The sequence below is a fragment of the Athene noctua genome, chromosome 7 (genome assembly GCF_965140245.1).
Source record: "Athene noctua chromosome 7, bAthNoc1.hap1.1, whole genome shotgun sequence".
Taxonomy (NCBI): domain Eukaryota; kingdom Metazoa; phylum Chordata; class Aves; order Strigiformes; family Strigidae; genus Athene; species Athene noctua.
Window position 1 is genome coordinate 19,284,269 of NC_134043.1, and position 17,502 is coordinate 19,301,770.

Consider the following 17,502-nt stretch of genomic DNA (forward strand, 5'->3'; position numbering starts at 1 on the left):
ATATTGAACATATAATCTCAAACAATGTAAGGTACAACCTAATAAAAATAATTCTGATGTTTACATTTTCATGTACATTAACTGTATCCAGGAAATTCAGAACAAAAATAATGGAATTATTTTCATTACTAAGGAGAACAGGGTTTGGGCCTTCATCCTCAGTTCACTTAATTAAAAATGCGTACTGGAAACCATGTGGTGCTATATAACTGCATGCACTGCTTGGAGAGTTCTGTGACATCTGGAGTTGTAGAACATGATGTCTCTCTCTCAACTTTGGATATGGTTTCCATAAAATTGTTATCTAGGAACCTCTCTATTAGCTATAGGCATAAACACAACTGCGTAAACACTGTAAATATTTCTTTTTTCCTGAGTACTCTGCTACTCAGACATTTTAATGTGTTAATTTATCCTGCTTTAGGACATAATGTGGTGTTGGTTTTTGTAAATTCTGGTCTCCAGAGAAAATAAGGAAAAATAGGGGGTTAGGGATTTATGGCTTATCTCCTAATAATTTTAAAATCAGTTGGCAAAGTTCAGTCAAGCTTGACTGAGAAATATATATTAAGATACTGGTTTGTTTTTTTTTTTTTTTTTTTTTTTTTTTTTTTATGTTTTGAATAAGAATAAGCCTGTTAATACCAGGGAAAAGGCACAAAGAATCCAACCATTATTTGCTCTATTTGGCAGCAGTTGGTTTACCAAAAAACCTACATGTGCTCCTGGACCAGTCTCACTGATGTTTCCTACCTAGCTGGCAGGCCAGAACTCGAAACTAGAGGTTATGGGAAAAGCCAGAAATATTCTGGAGATGTCCCATTAAAGGAACAGAGGATGTGTTGGAGGTTTTAAGATATAGAAGTAAGGTAAGGATTACTTGGGATACTGAGGGGATGGGTCAAGTAAAGGATATCAGGGGATATAGAAAACAGAACTATAATAAATCAATTTTAATGTTAACTGAACAGCTTTCCAATTTGAGTATTCTACTATTTAATTATTGGACTTTTCTCCATGGTCCTGAGACAACAGATAAGAATAACAAATCATTCACAATGAATTTCAGAATTTCATCCACTAATCCAGTACCAATTTTTGTATTGTAGAAAGCAATCCTTCAACTTTTACAGCAGTATATTGGGGCAGAACATAATTGGGTGCACTTTTACAAGTACATTCTCCTGACATTACTAAAGAGAAGCTGTGAACAACAAAAGTTGAGGAAGAAAACAAGTCAGTGAAATGTGACAGTAATAGAAGAGTCACAGTGCCAGTAGGCTACCTATCTTGGCTGTTTCCATTTGATTAATGAAAACAATGCAAAAGGCTTTGTTTTACACTATTTAAGCATTTTAGTGATATGAAATCTTACAACGTTAAAAGGTGATGCTATATTGTTGCATTTGAAGGATGTGATTTGAACACTGTAGACCAAATTGCTTGAGTTAAAAATAAAAAGAAGGGAGAATTCTGGAAAAGGAGAGCCAAAAGAAGACTCTAGAATATTGCCTCCTTAGAAGACAGAGTTGCTCCTCAGTGAGAGTCAACTTCAGAACTGGATCTTTCTTAAGAAAGAAAGGAAGAACTATACAGGAAAAATAGTATTTTCTAGATAATATTTGGAAAACTTTAATAACCCTGGATAATCCATGGCTATTTCAGCAACTGTAGCCATTCCACTGGAGATGTTTTTGCAGAAAGTGAAGAGACCACATTGAAGATTGATAACTTCCATATTTGAGAGATGGAGAAGGCAATGTGTCTATGGATATAAACTACTAAAGAAAAAAAAAAAAAAAGTCTTGTTCTGATAGTACACAAATTAGATAATATTACATTAAAATTAATTCAGTTGGGTTAGATAAGTGATTTAAAATATTATTCACTTATACAGAACATTTTCAGCAATAATTATAAGAAAATTTTGAATTTATAATTCAATATGTAAACCCTCATCATCCATACATAATGACAATGAATCATCTCTAGAAGAGTAAGAAATATAAAACTAGGTAAAGGTGTAATACAGCATACAATATTTATTAACTGAAACACTGAGACAATATTGTATTGTTTTAGGACTGCTACTTTATCTCTCTGTCAGATTTAAAGGGAAAGTTCCCTAGACAGTATGAGAAAAAGTCTTATAAACATGTCATCTCAGGGAGACCCGAACTGATCCGGAAAGGTCACAATAGGAAAAAACCCACTTTTGTGTGATCTGCAATACTGGGGCTGGTCAGATGTTCACAATATATTGCTCATCAAGAAACTGAGCCCAAGAATTATTAAGTTTTTTGGTGAATAACTTTGAATAATTAATCCTTCTGAGAAAATCACAATCTGTTCACCAAGAGTTCATGAAAAAAACAAGGTGAATAATTCATTATGAATTATTTGACCAGTTTTAGCAATGAGATTCTAAATCTGTCTTCTTATGGATATTAACCTCATTAATACTGTTTAGATACAAATCTTGAAGATAATTAAAATGATGCAGTACTGCACATCTAATATGACACAATTTAAGCTACTGAGGGTTTTTTTGTAAGTACTTTGGAAATATGTAATTATTATATTTTTAAAAGGCTCTGTGTATCACTTTAGAAGTACTGGTAGTCTTGGAACAATTAATGCAATAACAGGACATTCTTACATAAGAAGAAAACCTTGATGGCAGACAGATCTTGATGTTTAAAATCTGCTGGGGTTTGCTGCTATAACAAACAGCTGAGTGACCAATTCTGTAGTAAGATGCTGTCACTCATGAGTTTTCGGGAATTTGAGAGTGTGTTTAATCCTGCACTGAAAACAGAACTTCCATGGATGTGAAAGAAATCAGGTTTAGATTCCCATTCTTAAATATTTATAAAACATTAATTATAATAATTAGATAACAATTATTGTACAATAATTTAATAACTGAAAGTTACAAGAAAGTTTCAAACTGTTCCACTGTGCCATCCTAAACCAACACATTTAAGCCATTACTACACTTATGTTTAAATATAAACATGACATTGTTTTAAATTAAAAGCTAACATACTCTGACAATTCCTAAGCAACACATAGCCAGCTATCCAATTTCATTAGTTAAAGCTGCAGTTTCATGACACTTTGAACTGCTCTGCGTCAGAGTTGCTAGCGTGCTTTCTGCCAAGTGTTTCTGCCTACTCCCTTGTATTAGTAGTAGTGTTTGGATGATGCTGTCCCTCCACTGCCTTCCCACAAAGGTGCGTTGTTTTAATGGCAGAACACTATTCAGGGTGCAGCCTGACCATGCAACTAGGCTAGTCTGAAAACAAGTCCCTATCAAAAGAGATTATCCTGCTTCTTTTTTCTTCCCAAACCTGGTTGCATGCCTCATTGGCATAGGTATTGATCTGACCCCACAGGGAAGTCAAAGAGACAGAAAACCAATCATATAAAATATACTTCTCAGGGTTAGTAGCAAGCCATGGAGCTACAAGAGATTCAGTATAAAGTCAGATGAATGAAGGTGCCAGTGAAAATGCTGGAGAAGAGCACAGCAAAGAGAGCTCAAGGGAAAGCAGTGGTAACATATGGCCAAAAGTAGGGTTTGCAGCAATCAACATTTAGATTGGCTTCAGCTTCAGTGGAACCACAGCCTTGGATTTACTGTAAATAAGATCTAATTCTGAAGGAACTTCCTCAAAACAAACATAAGGCAAGTCATTCCATTCTCCTCCCCCAAGGAAAAAAAAACAACAAGTACATCAATTATAGTGATAGTAATAGTAATAGAACCTTATTTCATCTAATGTATTTTCAGTCCCTTGACATACCACGTCAGTCTACTAGCTGATTATACTTGATGTTGAATGGAGTTTCACCTATGCAAGATTTAATCTGACCCTTCAAAGAATATTTTAAAAGCATTTAATTGTAAATGGAATGCAATGCATTTTTTAAAGTGTTTTACTGTTTACTATATGCAAATATACATCACATTACTTTGAAATGTCAGTAAAAGCCTTTTAAAAGAATAGCTCTTACAGAAGAAATTTTCCAGTTAAATAATTCTCGGAGTAATTGTATATCGGATGCTATGCTGTCAAAATAAGTTTATACATTATGAAACTATTTGCTATATAATATTTATATACCTTGTGATTATTTTCAGTACTTCTAAATTTGAATATAAAATCTGAAATTATGTAAAGAGATATAACTTTATAACATTTTTCTTTTATGTACTGCATTAAAACATATGCAATATATATATAGTAAATATGAAAGGCAATCCACAGTTTGACAGTTAAAAAATACATTAATAGTTATTTCTATTAATAGATAAAGTGAAATTGTCATAGCAGCAGAAGGCAAAAGTGTCTACAGGTGGGATTTGGCTGCATGGTTCCTAATCACACCAGTCATTCAGCTGCATACCAAGTCTAGGAATTTTCTCTGTATTAGTTTATTATTACTTTTTTAATCTTTGGTGTATTTTAAACTGGAATTTAAGAGCGATGGATCTCTTGTCAGTTCCCTTAGCTGTGGCATTCAGAAATACAATCTTCTCAATTTTACTTTTTTCTGCTCTGTATTAAAGAAGGAATTTATATTGAAAAACAGGGCTGTAGCTTTATATTACTAATAGCTATTCAGCTATGGTTACTACTGCAGCTATACTATTTTTACTGGTTAGTCTAATGTTCATTCATATGACACCATAACAATTCTGTAAGAAAAAATTATGAAGCCATAAATTAGAAGATTATGGATTGGATGGACAAGATTTCATAGAAACACAACATTTCAGAGTAAAATGTAGTTAAAAAGCCACTAGTAGAACACATGCATATGGGAGAAACATTAGTGAGATTTGCATTCCTCACTTCTTGCTAACTAGTTTTCTCTTAAGGTGAGCAGATCTCTCACAACTACATCTCTTTGCAGTACTCATGAGTTGCCTGGTGGATCTCTATTGCTCTGCCCTACCAGAGAAGAAACTTTTAATCTTAAGGCTAGGTAAGTCTTTGAAAGATTAGCTCATTCTTGCTGTTGGATGAGTTCCTCAGTCATGACTAGAGAGGTCAGAGTGAGAAGAAACGTCCACAGAAATAAATAGCGAGTCTGGATGAATGGAAGTCACCCCTAAAACAGAGCACATCTTGCCTATCAGTGTGAAAGAAAGGAGATCTACATTTAAAAAAAATGACAGACAATAAACTTGCTAAAACAAAAGATTATCAACCATTTATTTAGATGAGTGTGAGCTGGGACACCCCACCAACTACCAATTCATTCTGCTACAACTTTAGTTCACTAAGCTTTCAGCAGTTTGCCAACTCTCATGATTTTACTGAAGATTTCCCAGTATTGTGTGACAGATTACACTGTGAATCTCAGCTTCCATTAAATGAAATCAAAACATGATTTTTCACACAAATAACTTTAAGCATACCTGTAAAAAATATCAGTGATTTAATAGCACAAATGTGACAGCAGTATCCCTTTTTGGCTCTTTCTCTAATCTCTCTCTGATATTATATGAACCATCTACAGGTGCAGATTAAAACATCTTGGTTTCAGACTTACCAAATTACATTAAGCAGCCTGATCTTGATTTTTTTAAAGGTTTGTGGTATCTTTTCAGATCTTGTGGCTGAATTACAGTCTTCTCAATATTATTGTTCCAAAAGGATCACAATAATTATAAGCATAAGCCATTATTATATTTAGTCTCTTTCAGTTAGTAATTCCAAGTGCTCAAACTATACACATACCAAATTTCACAAGTCCTTTAAGTGCAGGTAAACAGCCTTTTTCACTCTATTTAGCGAGGCATGTACTAAGAACTAATCTGTTATGTAATTTCTATAAAGTGTAGACAGTTCACAAAGAAGCCTATGGTTTGGGGTTTTTTGAGTTCTGTACTCCCTGCAACATATAAAAATTTTTTTAAAAGTATCAGATAAATACGGGCACTGTGTGCTGAGTAATCAAACTTACAACTAATAAAATGTATTTATAGTTTTGAGATAAAAATATTATGTCTGCATTTTCTTACTTTTAAGGTTATTTATTTTAAAATTCATTTGTAAAGCAGTTATTTTAGTATCTATAATCCGATCTATTTTGCAGTGCTTTAAAATGTCTACTATGGAACTAAGAACAACATACAGCGTTGAAAGCAGTAGAGCTCAGAAATACTGTTGTTAACACAACATGTTAATATGATAGCAGAACTGAAAATTAGGACATGCTGCTCTCACCCTAGGAGAAGCTATCAGACTAGTTAGATTTTAGAGGGCTACTATTTTCCTTCTGAAGAGAAAAGTCCCCCTTTTGTTCATGCCTCTGCTCTGTTCCTTATAGCCACAGCTTGATCATGCATTCCAGTGTTCTGCTCTCTCAAAACAGCAATATACCTCTTCTTTCAGCAATACTCCTTCTTCTTCTTGGAAAAGGCAGGATAAAATGGCTACAAATGGGCAGTAAGGAAGATTTCAGACAGCTGCAAATATGCGATTTCCACAAAGATTAATGGCAACAGTTGATCTGTAAGCAGCAAAACCAAGTCTTCTCCAGATAAAAGCTTTGTTCAGGCACTCCAGCTTTTGTTAAATAATACTATTTCATTGATAACAAAAGAATAGAGACTTGCAGGAATATTTAAATTAAGCAATAGGTAGTATAAGATCTTAGAGATATTTAATAGAATACATTTCATCTTTTCAGTCTACTCATCAAGTGCTCTATATCTTAAAAGTTTATATTTAAATATGTATCTTAGATTCTCCAAATTAAAAGATAGGAATTTTTCTTTCAATGTATTATTTTTAATGATTTTTTTAGCATTTAGTTTAATATTAAACATGATGATTCTCTAGATAGTTCAGCAAAGAATTCCATAAATGGTAAAAACTGTGACATCATCCTTGCCCACTCTCCACTCATGCAAGCAGAACTCCCTGTAATATAGTTTATAATTTATTGTCTAGTTTAAGTATGTCAAATATTAGTGCTTTCATCCACCTTCTTTAAAGTCTGAATACATAGTTTAAAATTAATGAAACTAGGCCCTACTGTTTTAAAACAACTAAACATTTCAGTTTGAAAAGCAGCTACTGTGCACGCAGCCTGACTTAAAGAGAAAAATACAAGGAAATTCTGGATCCATAATTCACCCTCCACCTTCTGACCCCACCAACCGCCATATTAGTGTGCCCCCACCAAAATACCAGCTTGTGTTTACAGTTTCATTTCTCCTGATGGTGGATGGGCGCGTGTACACGCACTCGCTCTATGTGCACTCAATAGGATCATGATCTGGAGAGCTGAAAATGTAAACACAAGCTGGTATTGTGGTGTGACTAGCGGTTTGTGGTTTCTTTGTTTGAATATTTCAAAAATGGCACACTGGTCAGAACTAAAGAGGAGAAAAGCAAAACTGCTATTTATAAAAAAAATTTGATGGTTGCAATATTCATGTTTCAGGTAGATAAAAAGGGCTACACAATTGGAAGAAATGTTTCAATACTTTATTTTCTACACAGTCAACTACACTTCAGTGCAGGAATTTTGTTTTCAGGAATAGATAAAATATACTTTGCCCTTAATTTCACATAATGAAGAATATCTTGTTTATGTGCCCATCGAGCAATGTTTTATAGATTAAGAACGCTCTACTCATACAAAGGTGTCTGTAATCATGTGACTAAAGTAGGGGATATGGTTAAGCATTCACAGAATTAGCTCATTTTAAGTGACTACAACTCATTCTCTTTTCATAAGGAATTTACTGGATCATGAAGCTGGCCATTTTCCTTATTCAGGCTCAAACATGGATTCACATGTGGACCAAACATCCCCAGCAGAGCTCTGAAATGGCATATCTATACAGCTACAAGAGTGCAAGCTTAAATCGGTGTCATTTCAGAAATATTGGTTTTTCTTTTGCTTTACTGGAAGTAAATGAAGCAAAATGACTCTGAAAAGACTATGAGTCCAAAACCTTATCTGTTTTCTTCTATCAGCCAGTCTTAACAAAACGTCTTAATATAAGCATCATTTTGCTACCATTGTGAACATGGAGGGGAGGACTGAAATTAGTCTTATGAGTTACTGGATTATATCCAGTTATATTATCATACTATATTTAATAACCTTTTTTTTTAAAACAAAAAAAACAAAAAAAAACAAACAAACAAACAAAAAAAAAACAACAAAAAAAACACCCAAAAAAACCCCCAAACCAAACCGCTTATCAACAGTAGATATTTGAAGTAAGATTTTTCATTTTTATCAGAGTTGCAGACTGGTTCTCACACCTATTACATACACTATACATGCTCATCACTGCAAATTTAAACAACAACTGACAGTACAACTTAAGAAAAGACTGATAAAAGCAGAGGGGTTTCTCAAAACAGTGAAAAAAGTCCAGAAATTCTATTTCAGAACTTCTGAAACAATACCAGAAATTCTGGTATTAACACAACAATTCTTTGTTCATGAAAAAGTGACAGTTCTGCAACTAATACCAGTGCTCCATGTAAGAACAGCAGTGTTATTCTTACAGTAACTCACAGCTCATAAAAAGAGCATCTGGCTTATAAATACGTATCAGTTCCATTTGATTGAAACATATCTGTCACATAAAAAGCAGGAAATTATTTCTTAAAGTTTGTAGTATTACCTTACACACAAAATCATACAAGAAAAATGCTCACTTTTTCTCTTCAAAAACTTTTCATGTGTATTTTAGAAACATTTGATCACTTTACACAAACTGCACAACTGCAATGCCATCATAAGGTAGAACATCTTGCTTCTTTTTAATACATTACTCTATATAAGCACCCTCACAAAGACAGCTTGTGAGCATTTCACAAATTATAATAATGGAACCACCTACATGTATATCAGTGCTGACAGATCTGGATCATCTTATTTTCACCTGCAGTAAGTTCAGACTCAGCTGAAAACTAAATTATACAATGAACAGCTTTGTTGTAGGAATATGCATGGCCTTATTTTCCACCAACATTTGCAGAACAAACGCATGCAGCTAGCACAGATATTTAATATCAGTGGTAATAAATACGAATGATCTTGTGATCTAACTTTTTTTCATCCAGATCAAAGATAAAGTTCATCACTCTTTTTTTTTTTTTTTTTATACTGCACTACAGAGGAATGGTTTTGTCTATACTGATGCACACCTGTTCAATAGCCATTATCTGCAACAGTTTCATATACAAAAAGGAAAATATGTATCCAAAAAGATCTTCTTGCTGATAGTTGATACAAGTAACTAGTAATGGCATTCCCATTGTCTGCAATATCATGAATTAGATGAAGACTTAACTGAAGGATAGTATTCAGCTATTACACAAAATACCATAGAATTCTGATGAGCATTTGTAGTCAGGACCTTTACTATATGCTGTTCTTAAAGGTAGTGGCAATTCTGGTCTAAAATAAGAAGACTGCCAACTGAGCTGATAATGACACTCTGGAATTTCCAACCAAATTCTGGTCTAATTTCTTGGGCATTGTAGAACAGTCTATGCCAGGATGGCTTGAGTCATATAGAACACGTTTGCAACTCTTAAATGGGAAATATAGCATTATTTGCAGTATTACTTTGTGTTTGAAGATCTATCTTAACCTTTTTTTTCTAAAGAAATATCAATATACACTCCATGCAAACATGAAGTAAATTTGTGTGCAATACTACATCAGTCAATGTAAAATAAAATAAAACCATAATTCTTTAGTAAGCTTTATGAAACAGCATATTTAGCACTCTTAGCTTCTTTTACAAAAAAAGCACCCTGCTTATTCAACTGGCAAAATGACAAAGACCTCAAGAGGCAATAGATCTGTATGCCCAAATTTAGGCAGGGTGGATTTTTCCTCCTTAAAAATATGACTTCATTCAAAATATATAAGGGATAGCTGCTTGCTCTGTCATAAGAAAAACTTGATAATATTTCAGGATTTTTTTATTTGTATAGTAACACATAATGCTAGAAGCAACAAGGAACAAAACTTACCTACATTATAAGAGAACATAATTATAACAACACGTTTAAGTAGAGTACAAAAAACCTTACTCCATTCATGACATGAATATAATCCACATCAGTCAAGTATATCTGAAGCCAATTTTACGTTACAAGGGAAGCATTCAAACTAGTTAGAATTTTAGTGGTAAGCAGTGAAGAAAATTTGTCAAATGTTCAGAAAATGAAGAAGAGATGAAAGATGTACCATAAAATTAAAAGGCCTACACCACATTAATATTGTAAATAGCTCAACAACTTTAAGTCTAATGGTTGTTTGAAAACTAACTGCAATATCAAAGATATTTTCTAATAATTAAAAGCATGATTACTTTTCACAGGACTAACAGCCTATTCTGATGCTTCAAGACAGTAAGGGTGGTTTGCATTTACAAAATCTTTGTTACTTAAGTATTTGTGTGTATAACAGTATCAGTCACACAGAAGTACAGATCTAGATTGGACAACATCCATACTGTCAGCCAGATAAAAAGTTACAATAGTTTCAATTTTTTCTTCAAAAATTCAAACAAGAAAAAATGTCTTTAAAAATTGTGTCCTGTGCAGAGGGTCAAAAGACATGGTTTAAAAGACCTGGACTCTATACCTAATTTTGATGACTATTTGAACAGATTATTTGGTAGCCTATATGTGATGATCACTACTGGCGATTATTTTTCTCTTTCTTACTTGAGAAACAAAACCATAAAAGAATGTATGGAGAAAATCTGAATGAACTGGTCTTGAAAGTTTTTCAGTGGGGTGAAGATCCTTAATGTTCATATGCTTAATGCTTAATATGCTTAAGCATACTATTAAGAATATATTTTGATGTCTTCCATTACAGAAGAACAGAGCCAGTTTACCTACTACTCATTTAAACAATATTAACTCTTCATGTATTACTACTATTACAAAATCCTAGATTTATTACCAAGAACAAAGTCAATGGGTAAATTAGAGCACAAATTTTGACCTTTAAAATATTTGTAAAGTTTTCCTGGTTTTTAGAGAGAGAGATTTTGCTGAGTGGTTAATGAATTCAGATAGTGACTGTTTGACCTGGGTTTTTGAAAGTAATTAGCAGCTCCAGTTACCTGAAAGATGGAGCTAAGATGAGCAGGCAGTTCTAAATCAGCGTATTTCTAATTAAAAATGATGTTATTTACAGTCACCCAATAGAAGTTGTAAGCATTTGTGTTCATAAAGAAATATGCAACAAAGGACTGATGATTTTTTAGAGGCTATCCACAATTGCTGAAAACAGCAAGTAAAGGCTGTTGAATAAAAAATGTAATTGTTAGCTAGACAAGATTACTGCTCTTGCCAAAATTTATTTTTCAGGTAACTTGGAAATATGTAATCTAATTAATTTCTATATAAGTTTTCTGTAGAAAGGAAACTTATTCCCAATACTGAGCATAAAACTAAGCTTCAAGGAGCAAATAATCATATTATCTTCTTGGACAAACGTCAAGAAGGGTACTAGAGAAAAGCCAATGCAGTGGGAGTTTTAAGAATACAAACATGATGCCATGAGGTAGTTTCTAGGGAGTATAATTGCTGTAAGAAAAAGATTATCGAGAGTAACAATTGCACTTATTCCACCCAAAATTCCCTACTGAACACATTCCATATGAATCATTGTACTATACTCCAGATGTTTTAAACATTGTCATTTCATGATCTATATATGGAAACTACTCAAAAACTCCAAAGCATTTTTAAAGGACTGATGCTAACTTCGTGATCTGCAGACTATGTGAAAAAAGTGTCTGTGAGCTAATTCTTAGTTCTCAAACTCTGCTTCTAAAGCAATATGTGAAAGGCATTTAAGAACAATAAGTTTATATATGTCAGTATAATCAACATGTACAACATATCTAAAGGAGTCCACTGAAATTTTTTATGACTTCACAAGTCAAAAGAGATTGAAAACTACTGCCATATTCTGCCATAAATAGTTTGTTGAAGTAAATCAAGAGCCAAAGAGAATTTTAAGATTTGGTCTAGTATTAACAAAGCTTGAATATTAACAAAACTAGGTAGCAGATACTGAAGTCTTGTCCTGGACTTCAGTAACCGGCCATTTACATCTGTGCATGAAGTTCTCTGGGCTATTAAACCACAGCTACATTGGTTTAATCAGGTATATAGAAACATCTGTGGTCTCAACACAGGTTAAGATGTTTCTCTACTACATTAATTCAAATTCATTACCATACAGAGGCTCCAAACCACCATTATAGATTGTGTATTTTAACAACCCATCTATACTTGAAATAGAATTATTTGAAAAACTTAATTAATATCCATTTTTCATTATCTGGTTTCAATGTTTTTGTTTAATTAAAACAAACTTTTGTATTTACTTTTGCCTCAAAGATTCTGCTTATTTGTGTGATATTCTGCTTATCTGGATTTAGATTCATTTTTATCAGTGAAACAAATATAACTAAATCTGAAATAAAATAATAAAGTTTAAATTTTATTAAAATTAAATTAATTTAAAATTAACATAAGCTATTCGCAGAACAGATCAATGATGCCTTAAGTACCTAACACTGAGTTATCAGTTCTCAGGAACTCAAAAGACAAATATGCAAATCTTTATAAAAAAACAGTATGTGCAAGTGTAGTATCTGCATCTACCTTCTTTGCAAGGGATAAAAATGTGATACTGTTTGATTCTTAGCAAAAAATATCTGAAAAGGATCACATTTTCCACATCCTTTGCAGAGAAAAGTCTTAGGTTCAATTGGTGCTTGGACTGGACTAGGCCTGGAATAAGATAGAAAAAAAAGAAGTGTTTAGTAGTTCAAGCTAAAAGAATCAGGACCCCCTAAATTAAGAAAAAAATCTGGAGGCATATGAATTAAAAAAAAAAAAAAAAGGCTGAAATTAGAAATCTGGACAGTATTAAGAGTTTCTTCACATCATTTCTACAATGGAGATTCAAACTGCCACCACATGGTCCCAAATATTTAGGTCTCCAAATACCAACTGTTACAACATGTAATTAAAGTCAGTTTATAGCCTTTAATCAACTGAATCAAGATATCTAGTGAGATGAGATAAATTGCCACTGTATTTATTTATGGCACATAGCCAATATAACTAAAATAAGGATCTTCCCTTACCTGAATAGTGTATTGCCAATTGCAAGTACTCTCCCTACCCAAATAACATTTCTATCAGTGTTTGAAGCTTGCCTATTCATCAGAATAAATTAATGAAAAATCATATTTCTGACAATTTGGGTGCTACAAGAATGAAACAAACCTTTCCTATGTGCTTCTAGTATTTTTGCTGTGATCAACACAGAGAACAAGACATGATCGCAACTGCACAAATTATGCATAGTCAAAAAACAATTATACTATATTTTATTTTCCTTTTCCTGCTACCAGTGAGTGCCTCATGTTATGAAAAGCTGAGCTGGCTGAAGTGTGATGTATATGTGTTTAATCAATAAAATAGCTATTTTCTAAACCAAGAAGGAGAAATTACCTATGTTTATCTGCTAGCTCTTTATATTTTGTATTATTTCAGAAAATTTCCAAACACAATATGGATCCATCATGCTTTAATATTTATAAGCATAGCAGATAATTCTACTAAGGAGGACATGGATGAAACAGTCAAACCTGTGAAGGGGAAAAATGCCACGGGGTGTATCTTGGTGGACTGCAAGAACTGAAACCATCCTAAAGAGAAGAGTCAACACAATCTGATCTGCATAACTCTGAAGAGGAAGACTATGTGGAAGTCAAAAATTTAATGTCTAAGTTAGATACATTATTTTGTATTTCACTCCAGTTTCTATTTAAATAGAAAGTACATGTTTTGTCAGTACCTAAGTAACAGCATAAATCACAAATGATGAATAGAACCTTGTTCCGTAGAGGCACCAAGACTGCAAATACTTTATTCTCTGCTACATCATTGTGATTATTAGAGTAATATAATCTCCTCAGATTTAATACATTTATGGAGAGCACTGTGGAATGAAGCTACGTAGCAATCCTTCATTACTTTCATGTCATCGGAGAATTTCCAAATTCTACAAATTGCATCTCTGTTTGTGAGGCAATTTCAAAGGAAAAATTTCCGGCCGAGCAGAAAATCTGTTTTTATAGAATAGTATCATCACTACCATCCCTTCAATAAGTCATTATAATTACTTTCACTGTTGTCACCATCATTATGTCCTTCAGCAGTATAGTCGTGGATAGCTTTTCTTTAGCATATCTTTACAAGTTGAGTTGAAAGCAATCTATTTTCTGCAAAATGGCTGCTTTCATTGTATACAGGACACTGAACCTCTTGTGCGGGACCTTTTCACCATGTTGTGATTGATTTTACATCTATTGAAAACAAGTCTGGTCTCTGCCATTTGTTTACCCTTGTATTCTCTCTTTATGCTTTGGTATGCATTTTTAATTAGATACACTCCAGTTCTTTCACCACTAGCTAACACTTTTATTTGGGAAGCAGTCTTTACTAGCCCTGCAAATATCCACTGTTCTTTGCAATGTCAAGTCCTTTTCTCACCTTGCTTTGACTTGGTTATCACTTATATCACAAGTAATTCATCCATCTGTTAACTGCTCCAATTCACATTACTTGGCTTTATTTTAAAGATCTTAACAATGGTCAATGGTCTCATCTGGCAGCTGGTTTCTTGTAAAAAATGTGCCTTTCCCAAGTGACATTCTTGTGAGGATCAAAATATTCACTGAATGGGTTTTATCTAGCAGTTTACAGGTCCCTCAGGCTCTCCATAGAACATATTGTACATACCCAGTGCTTTGGGCATGCCATGTGTAGCAATGTGGAGGACTTCACCTTCTTCAGTTTTATTTCACTCTTCTCCAGCTTTCTGCCATGTTTTCTTTCCATACCCTGGGTTAATTCTTGCGACAAAAAAAAATGATGACACGTATTATGCATCTACATGAATGGTTAAGTTTGGATCCAGAGCATGCCTTTAAAGCAAAACTCCATGTTCTGATGCACTTCGGTGCTTTGGTTTGCCCCATGAAGCTGTCTGAGAGCACATATGAAAAACTGCAGGCCAGGAACATGCTTAATACACTTTGGTTGCAAATGGGCATTCACTCTATGGGACTCAATTAGAGCTATCCAAAGTAAACATTGCTGAAAAAACTACAGTGTGTTTGCCTGTTTAGCCCTACAGATTTGTTCCCACTAGTCTGCACTACTTCCGAACACAGACATAGCCATAGAAATGATTGAAACTGTCTTTATTTCTTGTCTCTCACTACCTGACATTGGTGAAAAGCATTATACCAGTTACACAGCACTTTTGTAAAGGAATGTTTCTGTCTAACAACAGAAATATCTTAAATACTAAAGGAAGTGTAAAATTTATTTTTATTGTGTCACAAATAAGGGGGAAAACTCCCACTGAATAAATAAAAAAATAAGAATTAGGTGGAACATCGTTCCATCCCACAGTAATCCAGAAAAAAAACCACAGTATGTCCACTTTGCATACCACCTTTCTCTTAATTTACAGTCTTCAATTTACAGTCTTCTACACAGTTATTTAAATAATCTGTCTCTCACGGAGTAGCACCTTTGCAATTGCCAGGGACACAAACCCACTTCTCTGTTTCCTCATAAAAATTTTCCATAGACACCCCCAACACAAGCAAGACTGATTTTTTCTTGGCCTTCTCCAGATGGTTTGTAGATAGTTCTCACAACTCAGCCATCACTTTAAATAGGCATAAAAAGACAAAAGTCCAGTTTCCTTTAGGACTGTATATGAAACTTGTATTGGCTGGCAAATACTGAAACTCAATATAAACAAGATCTTTTGGGTCCAGCTGGGTTGGGGAGGTATTATGGCTTACTTTAGGGAATGTTTGCCGCTTCATAATATTTTCTCCCTTCTAAACTGGGATGGATTATATCCAAATACATTGTAACCATTCTTCTCACACAAATTAATCGGGGTTTATGCTTGCCATACTTCAATGGGCAGGTCTATGTTCTGGAAGAGATGAAAATAGTTTTGTTTGCAGGTTTTCAATAATCATATGCTTCATGATTAATGAAGCTTCTAACAGCCTTCTGCAGCTGATTTTGGAATTGTTGAGAAGACTAAAAAAAGTAATCTCACTCTTATGTACTATCTTTAACTAATCTTGTAAAATTTTATTCATTGTCTGTGACAAGACCTGTTATTAGTCTCTATGCTGCAAAGAGTTGATCAGGCATTTTACAAGCTGTTGGGGATGTCACAGAGGTCATTGTAAGCACTTCTAACTGTTTTGAGAGCTTGCCAAGTATGACAGAAGAAACCATTTTCCCATGTACAGGTTTGCCAAGGCAGAGCTCCAGTCCATTACCAAGGTAAAGGCTGCAGTTTAAGAAACTACTATTCCTCTATTACTTTTCCACTGTTTGACTACCAAACATCGTTCTAAGAAAAAAAAAAAAAAACAAACAAAACAGTAGTGTGCTGCTTCTGACTATTATTCGCTTCACACGGATGATGTCAGTTCTTGTACTCTCCAATGTATATTCATTCCCTATGTTCTGTTCTACATGCTTAAATATAGAAAATGTAACTGTCCATGACTCTAATATTTTGTCCAATCCACAGTGCATCGTATGTTCTAATCTCAGGCTTTCTAAAATTGTATTTTCTGTTAGTTTTGTTGGGTTTTTTTTAATATTATAACAAAGTCTTGGAGACTTCCTCCTGTCCTAGCACAAACAACATTCTGTTTGTCTATATATATGATTTGCAAGAAAATTGTGGCCAATCTCTCAGTGCATTGCTCGTGTTCTACATACAACTCTTCAATTATGTTGCTTAGCTGTGTAAAATTAAACTCATTAATTACAGAGCTGCAGGAATATTGCTGCTTTAACCCAATCACAGACAGACTTGGGGGAAAATCATATACCAGATAAGACAGGAGTTAGGAAAAAAGGGTGTGATATCTCAGTAAGTCAGATCCCTCTTGATCGCTTTACTACAAGCAAGGATAGGTTAGTATGGGGAAAACTGGAGAATGTAAGGGTCCAATCAGAAGAAAATTTTATCACTTATGACAGCCATACAAGTAATAAAAATGGAATAAATATTGAACATTTTCATTCACCACTGCATTACAGCAAAACAATAAATAAAAATCTTCTATGAATTAGCACTGGTTAGACTGAAAAAATGAGGGATTCAGTAGCATGCAAGAGAGTGCCCTTCAGATTAAATGACAATTTGGAAGTGTTTAACAACATATGGTCTCTTTTCTTTGACATATACGATTAAGAATATATCTTTTTTATATCAAAATATAAAATACCATCTGTCATAAGTACCAACTATGATACCGCCTCTATATATCCAATTAATTCACTATACTTTCTAATGTAAATATTTCTCCTATTTTCTCCTTTTTTCTTCTGTAACTGTATTTATTTA